Raw genomic sequence first — 19,923 nt, forward strand, 5'->3', positions numbered from 1 at the left:
CTGCTGGCTGAGGCCACTTACACCACACCAGGGCCCTTTTGCTGCTGGCTGAGGCCACCTACACCACACCACGGCCTGTGGCTTGTGGCTGAGGCGACTTACACCACACCAGGGCCTGTGGCTGCTGGCTGAGGCCACTTACACCACACCAAGGCCTGTGGTTCTTGCTCAGGCCACTCACATCACACCAGGCCCTGCGCTTCTGGCCGAGGCCATCTTCACCAAACCAGGCCCTGTGCTGCTTGCTGTGGCCATGTACAACACACCAGGCCCTGTGCTGGTTCCTGAGACCATCTTCAACAATCCAGGGCCTGTGCTGTTGGATAAATGCCAAACTGAGCCTTTGGGTTAGGGTATTATGCAAACATGCAGGTATGGTTATAGCATTGTCTTCGTAACTTCAGGTACTTGCCACCTAATCACTTGAATCCATAAATTGAGACATTGTGCTGGAGCCAGCAGCTTACGGCCATACCACCCTGAGCACGCCTGACCTCGTCTGATCTCGGAAGCAAAGCAGGGCTGGGCTTGGTTAGTACTTGGATGGGAGACTGCCTGGGAATACCTGGTGCTGTAAGCCTTTGATTTTCATGTCATTGAACCGCTTTTGATCCAGAGAAGGGGTGTATTAAAAGACCAAAAGCAGCTGCCCATTAATGAGGGCACATTAACGACACTGCTTTTGGCTCTTTTCCAATGTCTTGTGCTGCTAGCTGACGCAACCTACACCACACAAGGGCCTGAGTGACCGGCTGGGGCCACTTACACCACATCAGGGCCTGTGGCTCTGGCTGAGGCCACTTTCACCACACCAGGGCCTGTGGCTGCTGGCTGAGGCCACCTACACCACACCAGGGCATTAGTTGCTATTGAGGCCAATTACACCACACCAGGGTCTGTGGCTCTTGCTCAGGCCACTTACACCACACCAGGGCCTGTGGCTCTTGCTCAGGCCACTTACACCACACCAGGGCCTGTGGCTGCTGGCTGAGGCCACCTACACCACACCAGGGCATTAGTTGCCATTGAGGCCAATTACACCACACCAGGGTCTGTGGCTCTTGCTCAGGCCACTTACACCACACCAGGGCCTGAGTGACCGGCTGGGGCCACTTACACCACACCAGGGCCTGTGGCTCTTGCTCAGGCCACTCACATCACACCAGGCCCTGCTCTTCTGGCCGAGGCCATCTTCACCAAACCAGGCCCTGTGCTGCTAGCTGTGGCCATGTACAACACACCAGGCCCTGTGCTGGTTCCTGAGGCCATCTTCAACAATCCAGGGCCTGTGCTGTTGGATAAATGCCAAACTGAGCCTTTGGGTTAGGGTATTATGCAAACATGCAGGTATGGTTATAGGATTGTCTTCGTAACTTCAGGTACTTGCCACCTAATCACTTGAATCCATAAATTGAGTCATTGTGCTGGGGCCAGCAGCTTACGGCCATACCACCCTGAGCACGCCCGACCTCGTCTGATCTCGGAAGCTAAGCAGGGCTGGGCTTGGTTAGTACTTGGATGGGAGACTGCCTGGGTATACCTGGTGCTGTAAGCCTTTAATTTTCATGTCATTGAACCGCTTTTGATCCAGAGAAGGGGTGTATTAAAAGACCAAAAGCCCATTAATGAGGGCACATTAACGACATTGCTTTTGGCTCTTTTCCAATGTCTTGTGCTGCTAGCTGATGCCACCTACACCACACCAGGGCCTGAGTGACCGGCTGGGGCCACTTACACCACATCAGGGCCTGTGGCTCTAGCTGAGGCCACTTACACCACACCAGGGCCTGTGGCTGCTGGCTGAGGCCACCTACACCACACCAGGGCCTTAGTTGCTATTGAGGCCAATTACACCACACCAGGGTCTGTGGCTCTTGCTCAGGCCACTTACACCACACCAGGCCTGTGGCACTTGCTCAGGCCACTTACACCACACCAGGGCCTGTGGCTGCTGGCTGAGGCCACCTACACCACACCAGGGCATTAGTTGCTATTGAGGCCACTTACACCACACCAGGGCCTGTGGCACTGGCTGAGGCCACTTACACCACACCAGGGCCTGTGGCTGCTGGCTGAGGCCACTTACACCACACCAGGGCCTGTGGCTGCTGGCTGAGGCCACTTACACCACACCAGGGCCTGTGGCTGGTGGCTGAGGCCACCTACACCACACCAGGGCCTGTGGCTGCTGGCTGAGGCGACTTACACCACACCAGGGCCCTTTTGCTGCTGGCTGAGGCCACTTACACCACACCAGGGCCTGTGGCACTGGCTGAGGCCACTTACACCACACCAGGGCCTGTGGCTGCTGGCTGAGGCCACCTACACCACACCAGGGCCTGTGGCTGCTGGCTGAGGCCACTTACACCACACCAGGGCCTGTGGCTGCTGGCTGAAGCCACTTACACCACACCAGGGCCTTAGTTGCTATTGAGGCCACTTACACCACACCAGGGCCTGTGGCTGCTGGCTGAGGCCACCTACACCACACCAGGGCCCTTTTGCTGCTGGCTGAGGCCACTTTCACCACACCAGTGCCTGTGGCTTCTGGCTGAGGCCACTTACACCACACCAGGGCCTGTGGCTGCTGGCTGAGGCCACTTACACCACACCAGGGCCTGTGGCTCTTGCTCAGGCCACTCACATCACACCAGGCCCTGCGCTTTTGGCCGAGGCCATCTTCACCAAACCAGGCCCTGTGGTTCTTGCTCAGGCCACTTACACCACACCAGGGCCTTATTTGCTATTGAGGCCACTTACACCACACCAGGGCCTGTGGCTCTGGCTTAGGCCACTTACACCACACCAGGGCCTGTGGCACTTGCTCAGGCCACTTACACCACACCAGGGCCTGTGGCTGCTGGCTGAGGCCACTTACACCACACCAGGGCCTGTGGCTCTTGCTCAGGCCACTTACACCACACCAGGGCCTGTGGCACTGGCTGAGGCCACTTAGACCACACCAGGGCCTGTGGCTGCTGGCTGAGGCCACTCACACCACACCAGGGCCTGTGGCTGCTAGCTGAGGCCACTTACACCAAACCAGGGCCTGTGGCTGCTTGCTGAGGCCATCTTCACCAAACCAGGCCCTGTGCTGCTTGCTGTGGCCATGTAAAACACACCAGGTCCTGTGCTGGTTCTTGAGGCCATCTTCAACAATCCAGGGCCTGTGCTGTTGGATAAATGCCAAACTGAGCCTTTTGGTTAGGGTATTATGCAAACATGCAGGTATGGTTATAGGATTGTCCTCGTAACTTCAGGTACTTGCCACCTAATCACTTGAATCCATAAATTGAGACATTGTGCTGGGGCCAGCAGCTTACGGCCATACCACCCTGAGCACGCCCGACCTCGTCTGATCTCGGAAGCTAAGCAGGGCTGGGCTTGGTTAGTACTTGGATGGGAGACTGCCTGGGAATACCTGGTGCTGTAAGCCTTTCATTTTCATGTCATTGAACCGCTTTTGATCCAGAGAAGGGGTGTATTAAAAGACCAGAAGCAGCTCCCCATTAATGAGGGCACATTAACGACATTGCTTTTGGCTGTTTTCCAATGTCTTGTGCTGCTAGCTGATGCAACCTACACCACACAAGGGCCTGAGTGACCGGCTGGGGCCACTTACACCACATCAGGGCCTGTGGCTCTGGCTGAGGCCACTTACACCACACCAGGGCCTGTGGCTGCTGGCTGAGGCCACTTACACCACACCAGGGCCTGTGGCTGCTGGCTGAGGCCACTTACACCACACCAGGGCCTGTGGCTGCTGGCTGAGGCCACCTACACCACACCAGGGCCTGTGGCTGCTGGCTGAGGCCACTTACACCACACCAAGGCCTGTGGCTCTTGCTCAGGCCACTCACATCACACCAGGCCCTGCGCTTCTGGCCGAGGCCATCTTCACCAAACCAGGCCCTGTGCTCCTTGCTGTGGCCATGTACAACACACCAGGCCCTGTGCTGGTTCCTGAGGCCATCTTCAACAATCCAGGGCCTGTGCTGTTGGATAAATGCCAAACTGAGCCTTTGGGTTAGGGTATTATGCAAACATGCAGGTATGGTTATAGCATTGTCTTCGTAACTTCAGGTACTTGCCACCTAATCACTTGAATCCATAAATTGAGACATTGTGCTGGAGCCAGCAGCTTACGGCCATACCACCCTGAGCACGCCCGACCTCGTCTGATCTCGGAAGCTAAGCAGGGCTGGGCTTGGTTAGTACTTGGATGGGAGACTACCTGGGAATACCTGGTTCTGTAAGCCTTTCATTTTCATGTCATTGAACCGCTTTTGATCCAGAGAAGGGGTGTATTAAAAGACCAAAAGCAGCTGCCCATTAATGAGGGCACATTAACGACACTGCTTTTGGCTCTTTTCCAATGTCTTGTGCTGCTAGCTGATGCAACCTACACCACACAAGGGCCTGAGTGACCGGCTGGGGCCACTTACACCACATCAGGGCCTGTGGCTCTGGCTGAGGCCACTTTCACCACACCAGGGCCTGTGGCTGCTGGCTGAGGCCACCTACACCACACCAGGGCATTAGTTGCTATTGAGGCCAATTACACCACACCAGGGTCTGTGGCTCTTGCTCAGGCCACTTACACCACACCAGGGCCTGTGGCTCTTGCTCAGGCCACTTACACCACACCAGGGCCTGTGGCTGCTGGCTGAGGCCACCTACACCACACCAGGGCATTAGTTGCTATTGAGGCCACTTACACCACACCAGGGCCTGTGGCACTGGCTGAGGCCACTTACACCACACCAGGGCCTGTGGCTGCTGGCTGAGGCCACTTACACCACACCAGGGCCTGTGGCTGCTGGCTGAGGCCACTTACACCACACCAGGGCCTGTGGCTGGTGGCTGAGGCCACCTACACCACACCAGGGCCTGTGGCTGCTGGCTGAGGCGACTTACACCACACCAGGGCCCTTTTGCTGCTGGCTGAGGCCACTTACACCACACCAGTGCCTGTGGCTTCTGTCTGAGGCGACTTACACCACACCAGGGCCTGTGGCTGCTGGCTGAGGCCAATTACACCACACCAGGGTCTGTGGCTCTTGCTCAGGCCACTTACACCACACCAGGGCCTGTGGCTGCTGGCTGAGGCCACTTACACCACACCAGGGCCTGTGGCTGCTGGCTGAGGCCACTTACACCACACCAGGGCCTGTGGCTGCTGGCTGAGGCCACCTACACCACACCAGGGCCTGTGGCTGCTGGCTGAGGTGACTTACACCACACCAGGGCCCTTTTGCTGCTGGCTGAGGCCACCTACACCACACCAGGGCCCTTTTGCTGCTGGCTGAGGCCACCTACACCACACCAGGGCCTGTGGCTGCTGGCTGAAGCCACTTACACCACACCAGGGCCTTAGTTGCTATTGAGGCCAATTACACCACACCAGGGTATGTGGCACTGGCTGAGGCCACTTACACCACACCAGGGCCTGTGGCTGCTGGCTGAGGCCACTTACACCACACCAGGGCCTGTGGCTGCTGGCTGAGGCCACTTACACCACACAAGGGCCTGTGGCTGCTGGCTGAGGCCACCTACACCACATCAGGGCCTGTTGCTCTGGCTGAGGCCACTTACACCACACCAGGGCCTGTGGCTGCTGGCTGAGGCCACTTACACCACACCAGGGCCTTATTTGCTATTGAGGCCACTTACACCACACCAGGGCCTTAGTTGCTATTGAGGCCAATTAAACCACACCAGGGTCTGTGGCTCTTGCTCAGGCCACTTACACCACACCAGGGCCTGTGGCACTGGCTGAGGCCACTTACACCACACCAGGGCCTGTGGCTGCTGGCTTAGGCCACCTACACCACACCAGGGCCTTAGTTGCTATTGAGGCCAATTACACCACACCATGGTCTGTGGCTCTTGCTCAGGCCACTTACACCACACCAGGGCCTGTGGCACTGGCTGAGGCCACTTACACCACACCAGGGCCTGTGGCTGCTGGCTGAGGCCACTTACACCACACAAGGGCTTGTGGCTGCTGGCTGAGGCCACCTACACCACACCAGGGCCTGTGGCTGCTGGCTGAGGCCACCTACACCACACCAGGGCCTGTGGCTCTTGCTCAGGCCACTTACACCACACCAGGGCCTGTGGCTCTTGCTCAGGCCACTTACACCACACCAGGGCCTGTGGCTCTTGCTCAGGCCACTCATATCACACCAGGCCCTGTGCTTCTGGCTGAGGCCATCTTCACCAAACCAGGCCCTGTGCTGCTTGCTGTGGCCATGTACAACACACCAGGCCCTGTGCTGTTTCCTGAGGCCATCTTCAACAATCCAGGGCCTGTGCTGTTGGATAAATGCCAAACTGAGCCTTTGGGTTAGGGTATTATGCAAACATGCAGGTATGGTTATAGGATTGTCTTCGTAACTTCAGGTACTTGCCACCTAATCACTTGAATCCATAAATTGAGACATTGTGCTGGGCCCAGCATCTTACGGCCATACCACCCTGAGCACGCCCGACCTCGTCTGATCTCGGAAGCTAAGCAGGGCTGGGCTTGGTTAGTACTTGGCTGGGAGACTTCCTGGGAATACCTGGTGCTGTAAGCCTTTCATTTTCATGTCATTGAACCGCTTTTGATCCAGAGAAGGGGTGTATTAAAAGACCAAAAGCAGCTGCCCATTAATAAGGGCACATTAATCACATTGCTTTTGGCTCTTTTCCAATGTCTTGTGCTGCTAGCTGATGCCACCTACACCACACCAGGGCCTGAGTGACCGGCTGGGGCCCCTTACACCACATCAGGGGCTGTGGCTCTGGCTGAGGCCAGTTACACCACACCAGGGCCTGTGGGTTCTGGCTGAGGCGACTTACACCAAACCAGGGCCTGTGGCTGCTGGCTGAGGCCACTTACACCACACCAGGGCCTGTGGCTCTTGCTCAGGCCACTCACATCACACCAGGCCCTGCGCTTCTGGCCGAGGCCATCTTCACCAAACCAGGCCCTGTGCTGCTAGCTGTGGCCATGTACAACACACCAGGCCCTGTGCTGGTTCCTGAGGCCATCTTCAACAATCCAGGGCCTGTGCTGTTGGATAAATGCTAAACTGAGCCTTTGGGTTAGGGTATTATGCAAACATGAAGGTAGGGTTATAGGATTGTCTTCGTAACTTCAGGTACTTGCCACCTAATCAACTGAATCCATAAATTGAGACATTGTGCTGGGGCCAGCAACTTACGGCCATACCACCCTGAGCACGCCCGACCTCGTCTGATCTCGGAAGCTGAGCAGGGCTGGGCTTGGTTAGTACTTGGATGGGAGACTGCCTGGGAATACCTAGTGCTGTAAGCCTTTCATTTTCATGTCATTGAACCACTTTTGATCCAGAGAAGGGGTGTATTAAAAGACCAAAAGCAGCTGCCCATTAATGAGGGCACATTAACGACATTGCTTTTGGCTGTTTTCCAATGTCTTGTGCTGCTAGCTGATGCCACCTACACCACACCAGGGCCTGAGTGACCGGCTGGGGCCACTTACACCACATCAGGGCCTGTGGCTCTGGCTGAGGCCACTTACACCACACCAGGGCCTGTGGCTGCTGGCTGAGGCCACTTACACCACACCAGGGCCTGTGGCTGCTGGCTGAGGCCACTTACACCACACCAGGGCCTTAGTTGCTATTGAGGCCAATTACACCACACCAGGGCCTGTGGCTCTTGCTCAGGCCACTTACACCACACCAGGGCCTGTGGCTGCTGGCTGAGGCCACCTACACCACACCAGGGCATTAGTTGCTATTGAGGCCACTTACACCACACCAGGGCCTGTGGCACTGGCTGAGGCCACTTACACCACACCAGGGCCTGTGGCTGCTGGCTGAGGCCACTTACACCACACCAGGGCCTGTGGCTGCTGGCTGAGGCCACTTACACCACACCAGGGCCTGTGGCTGGTGGCTGAGGCCACCTACACCACACCAGGGCCTGTGGCTGCTGGCTGAGGCGACTTACACCACACCAGGGCCCATTTGCTGCTGGCTGAGGCCACTTACACCACACCAGTGCCTGTGGCTTCTGTCTGAGGCGACTTACACCACACCAGGGCCTGTGGCTGCTGGCTGAGGCCAATTACACCACACCAGGGTCTGTGGCTCTTGCTCAGGCCACTTACACCACACCAGGGCCTGTGGCACTGGCTGAGGCCACTTACACCACACCAGGGCCTGTGGCTGCTGGCTGAGGCCACTTACACCACACCAGGGCCTGTGGCTGCTGGCTGAGGCCACTTACACCACACCAGGGCCTGTGGCTGCTGGCTGAGGCCACCTACACCACACCAGGGCCTGTGGCTGCTGGCTGAGGCGACTTACACCACACCAGGGCCCTTTTGCTGCTGGCTGAGGCCACCTACACCACACCAGGGCCCTTTTGCTGCTGGCTGAGGCCACCTACACCACACCAGGGCCTGTGGCTGCTGGCTGAAGCCACTTACACCACACCAGGGCCTTAGTTGCTATTGAGGCCACTTACACCACACCAGGGCCTGTGGCTGCTGGCTGAGGCCACCTACACCACACCAGGGCCCTTTTGCTGCTGGCTGAGGCCACTTACACCACACCAGTGCCTGTGGCTTCTGGCTGAGGCCACTTACACCACACCAGGGCCTGTGGCTGCTGGCTGAGGCCACTTACACCACACCAGGGCCTGTGGCTCTTGCTCAGGCCACTCACATCACACCAGGCCCTGCGCTTCTGTCCGAGGCCATCTTCACCAAACCAGGCCCTGTGGTTCTTGCTCAGGCCACTTACACCACACCAGGGCCTTATTTGCTATTGAGGCCACTTACACCACACCAGGGCCTGTGGCTCTGGCTTAGGCCACTTACACCACACCAGGGCCTGTGGCTCTGGCTTAGGCCACTTACACCACACCAGGGCCTGTGGCACTGGCTGAGGCCACTTAGACCACACCAGGGCCTGTGGCTGCTGGCTGAGGCCACTCACACCACACCAGGGCCTGTGGCTGCTAGCTGAGGCCACTTACACCAAACCAGGGCCTGTGGCTGCTTGCTGAGGCCATCTTCACCAAACCAGGCCCTGTGCTGCTTGCTGTGGCCATGTAAAACACACCAGGTCCTGTGCTGGTTCTTGAGGCCATCTTCAACAATCCAGGGCCTGTGCTGTTGGATAAATGCCAAACTGAGCCTTTTGGTTAGGGTATTATGCAAACATGCAGGTATGGTTATAGGATTGTCTTCGTAACTTCAGGTACTTGCCACCTAATCACTTGAATCCATAAATTGAGACATTGTGCTGGGGCCAGCAGCTTACGGCCATACCACCCTGAGCACGCCCGACCTCGTCTGATCTCGGAAGCTAAGCAGGGCTGGGCTTGGTTAGTACTTGGATGGGAGACTGCCTGGGAATACCTGGTGCTGTAAGCCTTTCATTTTCATGTCATTGAACCGCTTTTGATCCAGAGAAGGGGTGTATTAAAAGACCAGAAGCAGCTCCCCATTAATGAGGGCACATTAACGACATTGCTTTTGGCTGTTTTCCAATGTCTTGTGCTGCTAGCTGATGCAACCTACACCACACAAGGGCCTGAGGGACCGGCTGGGGCCACTTACACCACATCAGGGCCTGTGGCTGCTGGCTGAGGCCACTTACACCACACCAGGGCCTGTGGCTGCTGGCTGAGGCCACCTACACCACACCAGGGCCTTAGTTGCTATTGAGGCCAATTACACCACACCAGGGTCTGTGGCTCTTGCTCAGGCCACTTACAACACACCAGGGCCTGTGGCACTGGCTGAGGCCACTTACACCACACCAGGGCCTGTGGCTGCTGGCTTAGGCCACCTACACCACACCAGGGCCTTAGTTGCTATTGAGGCCAATTACACCACACAAGGGCCTGTGGCTGCTGGCTGAGGCCACCTACACCACACCAGGGCCTGTGGCTGCTGGCTGAGGCCACTTACACCACACCAGGGCCCTTTTGCTGCTGGCTGAGGCCACTTACACCACACCAGTGCCTGTGGCTTCTGGCTGAGGCGACTTACACCACACCAGGGCCTGTGGCTGCTGGCCGAGGCCACTTACACCACACCAGGGCCTGTGGCTGCTGGCTGAGGCCACCTACACCACACCAGGGCATTAGTTGCTATTGAGGCCAATTACACCACACCAGGGTCTGTGGCTCTTGCTCAGGCCACTTACACCACACCAGGGCCTGTGGCTCTTGCTCAGGCCACTTACACCACACCAGGGCCTGTGGCTGCTGGCTGAGGCCACTTACACCACACCAGGGCCTGTGGCTGCTGGCTGAGGCCACCTACACCACACCAGGGCCTGTGGCTGCTGGCTGAGGCCACCTACACCACACCAGGGCCTGTGGCTGCTGGCTGAGGCCACTTACACCACACCAAGGCCTGTGGATCTTGCTCAGGCCACTCACATCACACCAGGCCCTGCGCTTCTGGCCGAGGCCATCTTCACCAAACCAGGCCCTGTGCTCTTTGCTGTGGCCATGTACAACACACCAGGCCCTGTGCTGGTTCCTGAGGCCATCTTCAACAATCCAGGGCCTGTGCTGTTGGATAAATGCCAAACTGAGCCTTTGGGTTAGGGTATTATGCAAACATGCAGGTATGGTTATAGCATTGTCTTCGTAACTTCAGGTACTTGCCACCTAATCACTTGAATCCATAAATTGAGACATTGTGCTGGAGCCAGCAGCTTACGGCCATACCACCCTGAGCACGCCCGACCTCGTCTGATCTCGGAAGCTAAGCAGGGCTGGGCTTGGTTAGTACTTGGATGGGAGACTGCCTGGGAATACCTGGTGCTGTAAGCCTTTCATTTTCATGTCATTGAACCGCTTTTGATCCAGAGAAGGGGTGTATTAAAAGACCAAAAGCAGCTGCCCATTAATGAGGGCACATTAACGACACTGCTTTTGGCTCTTTTCCAATGTCTTGTGCTGCTAGCTGATGCAACCTACACCACACAAGGGCCTGAGTGACCGGCTGGGGCCACTTACACCACATCAGGGCCTGTGGCTCTGGCTGAGGCCACTTTCACCACACCAGGGCCTGTGGCTGCTGGCTGAGGCCAGTTACACCACACCAGAGCCTGTGGTTGCTGGCTGAAGCCACTTACACCACACCAGGGCCTTAGTTGCTATTGAGGCCACTTACACCACACCAGGGCCTGTGGCTGCTGGCTGAGGCCACCTACACCACACCAGGGCCTGTGGCTGCTGGCTGAGGCCACTTACACCACACCAGGGCCTGTGGCTGCTGGCTGAAGCCACTTACACCACACCAGGGCCTTAGTTGCTATTGAGGCCACTTACACCACACCAGGGCCTGTGGCTGCTGGCTGAGGCCACCTACACCACACCAGGGCCTTAGTTGCTATTGAGGCCAATTACACCACACCAGGGTATGTGGCACTGGCTGAGGCCACTTACACCACACCAGGGCCTGTGGCTGCTGGCTGATGCCACTTACACCACACCAGGGCCTGTGGCTGCTGGCTGAGGCCACTTACACCACACAAGGGCCTGTGGCTGCTGGCTGAGGCCACCTACACCACATCAGGGCCTGTTGCTCTGGCTGAGGCCACTTACACCACACCAGGGCCTGTGGCTGCTGGCTGAGGCCACTTACACCACACCAGGGCCTTATTTGCTATTGAGGCCACTTACACCACACCAGGGCCTTAGTTGCTATTGAGGCCAATTACACCACACCAGGGTCTGTGGCTCTTGCTCAGGCCACTTACACCACACCAGGGCCTGTGGCACTGGCTGAGGCCACTTACACCACACCAGGGCCTGTGGCTGCTGGCTGAGGCCACCTACACCACACCAGGGCCTTAGTTGCTATTGAGGCCAATTACACCACACCAGGGTCTGTGGCTCTTGCTCAGGCCACTTACACCACACCAGGGTCTGTGGCTCTTGCTCAGGCCACTTACACCACACCAGGGCCTGTGGCACTGGCTGAGGCCACTTACACCACACCAGGGCCTGTGGCTGCTGGCTGAGGCCACCTACACCACACCAGGGCCTTAGTTGCTATTGAGGCCAATTACACCACACCAGGGTCTTTGGCTCTTGCTCAGGCCACTTACACCACACCAGGGCCTGTGGCACTGGCTGAGGCCACTTACACCACACCAGGGCCTTATTTGCTATTGAGGCCACTTACACCACACCAGGGCCTTAGTTGCTATTGAGGCCAATTACACCACACCAGGGTCTGTGGCTCTTGCTCAGGCCACTTACACCACACCAGGGCCTGTGGCACTGGCTGAGGCCACTTACACCACACCAGGGCCTGTGGCTGCTGGCTGAGGCCACCTACACCACACCAGGGCCTTAGTTGCTATTGAGGCCAATTACACCACACAAGGGCCTGTGGCTGCTGGCTGAGGCCACCTACACCACACCAGGGCCTGTGGCTGCTGGCTGAGGCCACTTACACCACACCAGGGCCCTTTTGCTGCTGGCTGATGCCACCTACACCACACCAGGGCCTGAGTGACCGGCTGGGGCCACTTACACCACATCAGGGCCTGTGGCTCTGGCTGAGGCCACCTACACCACATCAGGGGCTGTGGCTCTGGCTGAGGCCAGTTACACCACACCAGGGCCTGTGGGTTCTGGCTGAGGCGACTTACACCAAACCAGGGCCTGTGGCTGCTGGCTGAGGCCACTTACACCACACCAGGGCCTGTGGCTCTTGCTCAGGCCACTCACATCACACCAGGCCCTGCGCTTCTGGCCGAGGCCATCTTCACCAAACCAGGCCCTGTGCTGCTAGCTGTGGCCATGTACAACACACCAGGCCCTGTGCTGGTTCCTGAGGCCATCTTCAACAATCCAGGGCCTGTGCTGTTGGATAAATGCTAAACTGAGCCTTTGGGTTAGGGTATTATGCAAACATGAAGGTATGGTTATAGCATTGTCTTCGTAACTTCAGGTACTTGCCACCTAATCAACTGAATCCATAAATTGATACATTGTGCTGGGGCCAACAGCTTATGGCCATACCACCCTGAGCACGCCCGACCTCGTCTGATCTCGGAAGCTGAGCAGGGCTGGGCTTGGTTAGTACTTGGATGGGAGACTGCCTGGGAATACCTAGTGCTGTAAGCCTTTCATTTTCATGTCATTGAACCACTTTTGATCCAGAGAAGGGGTGTATTAAAAGACCAAAAGCAGCTGCCCATTAATGAGGGCCCATTAATGAGGGCACATTAACGACATTGCTTTTGGCTGTTTTCCAATGTCTTGTGCTGCTAGCTGATGCCACCTACACCACACCAGGGCCTGAGTGACCGGCTGGGGCCACTTACACCACATCAGGGCCTGTGGCTCTGGCTGAGGCCACTTACACCACACCAGGGCCTGTGGCTGCTGGCTGAGGCCACTTACACCACACCAGGGCCTGTGGCTGCTGGCTGAGGCCACTTACACCACACCAGGGCCTTAGTTGCTATTGAGGCCAATTACACCACACCAGGGCCTGTGGCTCTTGCTCAGGCCACTTACACCACACCAGGGCCTGTGGCTGCTGGCTGAGGCCACCTACACCACACCAGGGCATTAGTTGCTATTGAGGCCACTTACACCACACCAGGGCCTGTGGCACTGGCTGAGGCCACTTACACCACACCAGGGCCTGTGGCTGCTGGCTGAGGCCACTTACACCACACCAGGGCCTGTGGCTGCTGGCTGAGGCCACTTACACCACACCAGGGCCTGTGGCTGGTGGCTGAGGCCACCTACACCACACCAGGGCCTGTGGCTGCTGGCTGAGGCGACTTACACCACACCAGGGCCCTTTTGCTGCTGGCTGAGGCCACTTACACCACACCAGTGCCTGTGGCTTCTGTCTGAGGCGACTTACACCACACCAGGGCCTGTGGCTGCTGGCTGAGGCCAATTACACCACACCAGGGTCTGTGGCTCTTGCTCAGGCCACTTACACCACACCAGGGCCTGTGGCACTGGCTGAGGCCACTTACACCACACCAGGGCCTGTGGCTGCTGGCTGAGGCCACTTACACCACACCAGGGCCTGTGGCTGCTGGCTGAGGCCACTTACACCACACCAGGGCCTGTGGCTGCTGGCTGAGGCCACCTACACCACACCAGGGCCTGTGGCTGCTGGCTGAGGCGAGTTACACCACACCAGGGCCCTTTTGCTGCTGGCTGAGGCCACCTACACCACACCAGGGCCTGTGGCTGCTGGCTGAAGCCACTTACACCACACCAGGGCCTTAGTTGCTATTGAGGCCACTTACACCACACCAGGGCCTGTGGCTGCTGGCTGAGGCGACCTACACCACACCAGGGCCCTTTTGCTGCTGGCTGAGGCCACCTACACCACACCAGGGCCCTTTTGCTGCTGGCTGAGGCCACCTACACCACACCAGGGCCTGTGGCTGCTGGCTGAAGCCACTTACACCACACCAGGGCCTTAGTTGCTATTGAGGCCACTTACACCACACCAGGGCCTGTGGCTGCTGGCTGAGGCGACCTACACCACACCAGGGCCCTTTTGCTGCTGGCTGAGGCCACTTACACCACACCAGTGCCTGTGGCTTCTGGCTGAGGCGACTTACACCACACCAGGGCCTGTGGCTGCTGGCTGAGGCCACTTACACCACACCAGGGCCTGTGGCTCTTGCTCAGGCCACTCACATCACACCAGGCCCTGCGCTTCTGTCCGAGGCCATCTTCACCAAACCAGGCCCTGTGGTTCTTGCTCAGGCCACTTACACCACACCAGGGCCTTATTTGCTATTGAGGCCACTTACACCACACCAGGGCCTGTGGCTCTGGCTTAGGCCACTTACACCACACCAGGGCCTGTGGTTCTGGCTTAGGCCACTTACACCACACCAGGGCCTGTGGCTCTTGCTCAGGCCACTTACACCACACCAGGGCCTGTGGCACTGGCTGAGGCCACTGAGACCACACCAGGGCCTGTGGCTGCTGGCTGAGGCCACTCACACCACACCAGGGCCTGTGGCTGCTAGCTGAGGCCACTTACACCAAACCAGGGCCTGTGGCTGCTTGCTGAGGCCATCTTCACCAAACCAGGCCCTGTGCTGCTTGCTGTGGCCATGTAAAACACACCAGGTCCTGTGCTGGTTCTTGAGGCCATCTTCAACAATCCAGGGCCTGTGCTGTTGGATAAATGCCAAACTGAGCCTTTTGGTTAGGGTATTATGCAAACATGCAGGTATGGTTATAGGATTGTCTTCGTAACTTCAGGTACTTGCCACCTAATCACTTGAATCCATAAATTGAGACATTGTGCTGGGGCCAGCAGCTTACGGCCATACCACCCTGAGCACGCCCGACCTCGTCTGATCTCGGAAGCTAAGCAGGGCTGGGCTTGGTTAGTACTTGGATGGGAGACTGCCTGGGAATACCTGTTGCTGTAAGCCTTTCATTTTCATGTCATTGAACCGCTTTTGATCCAGAGAAGGGGTGTATTAAAAGACCAGAAGCAGCTCCCCATTAATGAGGGCACATTAACGACATTGCTTTTGGCTGTTTTCCAATGTCTTGTGCTGCTAGCTGATGCAACCTACACCACACAAGGGCCTGAGGGACCGGCTGGGGCCACTTACACCACATCAGGGCCTGTGGCTGCTGGCTGAGGCCACTTACACCACACCAGGGCCTGTGGCTGCTGGCTGAGGCCACCTACACCACACCAGGGCCTTAGTTGCTATTGAGGCCAATTACACCACACCAGGGTCTGTGGCTCTTGCTCAGGCCACTTACACCACACCAGGGCCTGTGGCACTGGCTGAGGCCACTTACACCACACCAGGGCCTGTGGCTGCTGGCTGAGGCCACCTACACCACACCAGGGCCTTAGTTGCTATTGAGGCCAATTACACCACACCAGGGTCTGTGGCTCTTGCTCAGGCCACTTACACCACACCAGGGCCTGTGGCACTGGCTGAGGCCACTTACACCACACCAGGGCCTGTGGCTGCTGGCTTAGGCCACCTACACCACACCAGGGCCTTAGTTGCTATTGAGGCCAATTACACCACACAAGGGCCTGTGGCTGCTGGCTGAGGCCACCTACACCACACCAGGGCCTGTGGCTGCTGGCTGAGGCCACTTACACCACACCAGGGCCCTTTTGCTGCTGGCTGAGGCCACTTACACCACACCAGTGCCTGTGGCTTCTGGCTGAGGCGACTTACACCACACCAGGGCCTGTGGCTGCTGGCCGAGGCCACTTACACCACACCAGGGCCTGTGGCTGCTGGCTGAGGCCACCTACACCACACCAGGGCATTAGTTGCTATTGAGGCCAATTACACCATACCAGGGTCTGTGGCTCTTGCTCAGGCCACTTACACCACACCAGGGCCTGTGGCTCTTGCTCAGGCCACTTACACCACACCAGGGCCTGTGGCTGCTGGCTGAGGCCACTTACACCACACCAGGGCCTGTGGCTGCTGGCTGAGGCCACTTACACCACACCAGGGCCTGTGGCTCTTGCTCAGGCCACTTACACCACACCAGGGCCTGTGGCTGCTGGCTTAGGCCACCTACACCACACCAGGGCATTAGTTGCTATTGAGGCCAATTACACCACACCAGGGTCTGTGGCTCTTGCTCAGGCCACTTACACCACACCAGGGCCTGTGGCTCTTGCTCAGGCCACTTACACCACACCAGGGCCTGTGGCACTGGCTGAGGCCACTTACACCACACCAGGGCCTGTGGCTGCTGGCTGAGGCCACTTACACCACACCAGGGCCTGTGGCTGCTGGCTGAGGCCACTTACACCACACCAGGGCCTGTGGCTGGTGGCTGAGGCCACCTACACCACACCAGGGCCTGTGGCTGCTGGCTGAGGCGACTTACACCACACCAGGGCCCTTTTGCTGCTGGCTGAGGCCACCTACACCACACCAGGGCCTGTGGCTTCTGGCTGAGGCGACTTACACCACACCAGGGCCTGTGGCTGCTGGCTGAGGCCACTTACACCACACCAAGGCCTGTGGCTCTTGCTCAGGCCACTCACATCACACCAGGGCCTGTGCTGCTAGCTGAGGCCACTTACACCAAACCAGGGCCTGTGGCTGCTTGCTGAGGCCATCTTCACCAAACCAGGCCCTGTGCTGCTTGCTGTGGCCATGTAAAACACACCAGGTCCTGTGCTGGTTCTTGAGGCCATCTTCAACAATCCAGGGCCTGTGCTGTTGGATAAATGCCAAACTGAGCCTTTTGGTTAGGGTATTATGCAAACATGCAGGTATGGTTATAGGATTGTCTTCGTAACTTCAGGTACTTGCCACCTAATCACTTGAATCCATAAATTGAGACATTGTGCTGGGGCCAGCAGCTTACGGCCATACCACCCTGAGCACGCCCGACCTCGTCTGATCTCGGAAGCTAAGCAGGGCTGGGCTTGGTTAGTACTTGGATGGGAGACTGCCTTGGAATACCTGGTGCTGTAAGCCTTTGATTTTCATGTCATTGAACCGCTTTTGATCCAGAGAAGGGGTGTATTAAAAGACCAAAAGCAGCTGCCCATTAATGAGGGCACATTAACGACATTGCTTTTGGCTGTTTTCCAATGTCTTGTGCTGCTAGCTGATGCCACCTACACCACACCAGGGCCTGAGTGACCGGCTGGGGCCACTTACACCACATCAGGGCCTGTGGCTCTGGCTGAGGCCACTTACACCACACCAGGGCCTGTGGCTGCTGGCTGAGGCCACTTACACCACACCAGGGCCTGTGGCTGCTGGCTGAGGCCACCTACACCACACCAGGGCCTTAGTTGCTATTGAGGCCAATTACACCACACCAGGGTCTTTGGCTCTTGCTCAGGCCACTTACACCACACCAGGGCCTGTGGCACTGGCTGAGGCCACTTACACCACACCAGGGCCTTATTTGCTATTGAGGCCACTTACACCACACCAGGGCCTGTGGCTCTTGCTCAGGCCACTTACACCACACCAGGGCCTGTGGCTCTTGCTCAGGCCACTCACATCACACCAGGCCCTGCGCTTCTGGCCGAGGCCATCTTCACCAAACCAGGCCCTGTGCTGCTAGCTGTGGCCATGTACAACACACCAGGCCCTGTGCTGGTTCCTGAGGCCATCTTCAACAATCCAGGGCCTGTGCTGTTAGATAAATGCTAAACTGAGCCTTTGGGTTAGGGTATTATGCAAACATGAAGGTAGGGTTATAGGATTGTCTTCGTAACTTCAGGTACTTGCCAACTAATCACCTGAATCCATAAATTGAGACATTGTGCTGGGGCCAGCAGCTTACGGCCATACCACCCTGAGCACGCCCGACCTCGTCTGATCTCGGAAGCTGACCAGGGCTGGGCTTGGTTAGTACTTGGATGGGAGACTGCCTGGGAATACCTGGTGCTGTAAGCCTTTCATGTCATTGAACCACTTTTGATCCAGAGAAGGGGTGTATTAAAAGACCAAAAGCAGCTGCCCATTAATGAGGGCACATTAACGACATTGCTTTTGGCTGTTTTCCAATGTCTTGTGCTGCTAGCTGATGCCACCTACACCACACCAGGGCCTTATTTGCTATTGAGGCCACTTACACCACACCAGGGCCTGTGGCTGCTGGCTGAGGCCACTTACACCACACAAGGGCTTGTGGCTGCTGGCTGAGGCCACCTACACCACACCAGGGCCTGTGGCTGCTGGCTGAGGCCACCTACACCACACCAGGGCCTGTGGCTGCTGGCTGAGGCCACTTACACCACACCAGGGCCTTAGTTGCTATTGAGGCCAATTACACCACACCATGGTCTGTGGCTCTTGCTCAGGCCACTTACACCACACCAGGGCCTGTGGCACTGGCTGAGGCCACTTACACCACACCAGGGCCTGTGGCTGCTGGCTGAGGCCACCTACACCACACCAGGGCCTGTGGCTGCTGGCTGAGGCGACTTACACCACACCAGGGCCCTTTTGCTGCTGGCTGAGGACACTTACACCACACCAGTGCCTGTGGCTTCTGGCTGAGGCGACTTACACCACACCAGGGCCTGTGGCTGCTGGCTGAGGCCACTTACACCACACCAGGGCCTGTGGCTCTTGCTCAGGCCACTCACATCACACCAGGCCCTGCGCTTCTGGCCGAGGCCATCTTCACCAAACCAGGCCCTGTGGTTCTTGCTCAGGCCACTTACACCACACCAGGGCCTGTGGCTCTGGCTTAGGCCAATTACACCACACCAGGGTCTGTGGCTCTTGCTGAGGCCACTTACACCACACCAGGGCCTGTGGCTGCTGGCTGAGGCCACTTACACCACACCAGGAACTGTGGCTGCTGGCTGAGACCACCTACACCACACCAGGGCCTGTGGCTTCTGGCTGAGGCGACTTACACCACACCACGGCCTGTTGCTGCTGGCTGAGGCCACTTACACCACACCAGGGCCTGTGGCTGCTGGCTCAGGCCACTCATATCAAACCAGGTCCTGTGCTTCTGGCCGAGGCCATCTTCACCAAACCAGGCCCTGTGCTGCTAGCTGAGGCGACTTACACCACATCAGGGCCTGTGGCTCTGGCTGAGGCCACTTACACCACACCAGGGCCTGTGGCTGCTGGCTGAGGCCAGTTACACCACACCAGGGCCTGTGGCTGCTGGCTGAGGCCACATACACCACACCAGGGCCTTAGTTGCTATTGAGGCCTATTACACCACACCAGGGTCTGTGGCTCTTGCTCAGGCCACTCACATCACACCAGGCCCTGCGCTTCTGGCCACTTACACCACACCAGGGCCTGTGGCTGCTGGCTGAGGCCACTTACACCATACCAGGGCCTGTGGCTGTTGGCTGAGGCCACTTACACCACACCAGGGCCTTAGTTGCTATTGAGGCCACTTACACCACACCAGGGCCTGTGGCTC

At 57.7% G+C, this 19,923-nt stretch overlaps 4 non-coding genes and 8 pseudogenes across 4 annotated transcripts; all 12 read left to right on the forward strand.

The window, feature by feature from the left end:
* Window positions 1-461: 461 nt before the first annotated feature.
* Window positions 462-580, forward strand: LOC147328756 (5S ribosomal RNA; annotated as a pseudogene).
* Window positions 581-1,436: 856 nt separating this feature from the next.
* Window positions 1,437-1,555, forward strand: LOC147328757 (5S ribosomal RNA; annotated as a pseudogene).
* A 1,762-nt stretch (window positions 1,556-3,317) lies between these two features.
* LOC147328758 (5S ribosomal RNA) lies at window positions 3,318-3,436 on the forward strand. The gene has a single exon (XR_015129681.1). It is a non-coding gene; the product is annotated as a 5S ribosomal RNA (ribosomal RNA).
* A 704-nt stretch (window positions 3,437-4,140) lies between these two features.
* LOC147328759 (5S ribosomal RNA) lies at window positions 4,141-4,259 on the forward strand (annotated as a pseudogene).
* Window positions 4,260-6,462: 2,203 nt separating this feature from the next.
* Window positions 6,463-6,581, forward strand: LOC147328760 (5S ribosomal RNA; annotated as a pseudogene).
* A 624-nt stretch (window positions 6,582-7,205) lies between these two features.
* On the forward strand, window positions 7,206-7,324 carry LOC147328761 (5S ribosomal RNA; annotated as a pseudogene).
* Window positions 7,325-9,296: 1,972 nt separating this feature from the next.
* On the forward strand, window positions 9,297-9,415 carry LOC147328762 (5S ribosomal RNA). Its single transcript, XR_015129692.1, has one exon. It is a non-coding gene; the product is annotated as a 5S ribosomal RNA (ribosomal RNA).
* A 1,296-nt stretch (window positions 9,416-10,711) lies between these two features.
* Window positions 10,712-10,830, forward strand: LOC147328763 (5S ribosomal RNA). Its single transcript, XR_015129703.1, has one exon. It is a non-coding gene; the product is annotated as a 5S ribosomal RNA (ribosomal RNA).
* A 2,191-nt stretch (window positions 10,831-13,021) lies between these two features.
* Window positions 13,022-13,140, forward strand: LOC147328764 (5S ribosomal RNA; annotated as a pseudogene).
* Window positions 13,141-15,324: 2,184 nt separating this feature from the next.
* LOC147328765 (5S ribosomal RNA) lies at window positions 15,325-15,443 on the forward strand (annotated as a pseudogene).
* A 1,927-nt stretch (window positions 15,444-17,370) lies between these two features.
* Window positions 17,371-17,489, forward strand: LOC147328766 (5S ribosomal RNA). The gene has a single exon (XR_015129737.1). It is a non-coding gene; the product is annotated as a 5S ribosomal RNA (ribosomal RNA).
* An 817-nt stretch (window positions 17,490-18,306) lies between these two features.
* LOC147328767 (5S ribosomal RNA) lies at window positions 18,307-18,425 on the forward strand (annotated as a pseudogene).
* The last annotated feature ends 1,498 nt before the right edge of the window (window positions 18,426-19,923 follow it).

Source organism: Aulonocara sp. 'chitande type north' Nkhata Bay, linkage group LG5 (genome assembly GCF_057382095.1).
Source record: "Aulonocara sp. 'chitande type north' Nkhata Bay isolate Kocher_YH1m ecotype deep benthic linkage group LG5, A_spYH_male_GT1.1, whole genome shotgun sequence".
NCBI classification, from domain to species: domain Eukaryota; kingdom Metazoa; phylum Chordata; class Actinopteri; order Cichliformes; family Cichlidae; genus Aulonocara; species Aulonocara sp. 'chitande type north' Nkhata Bay.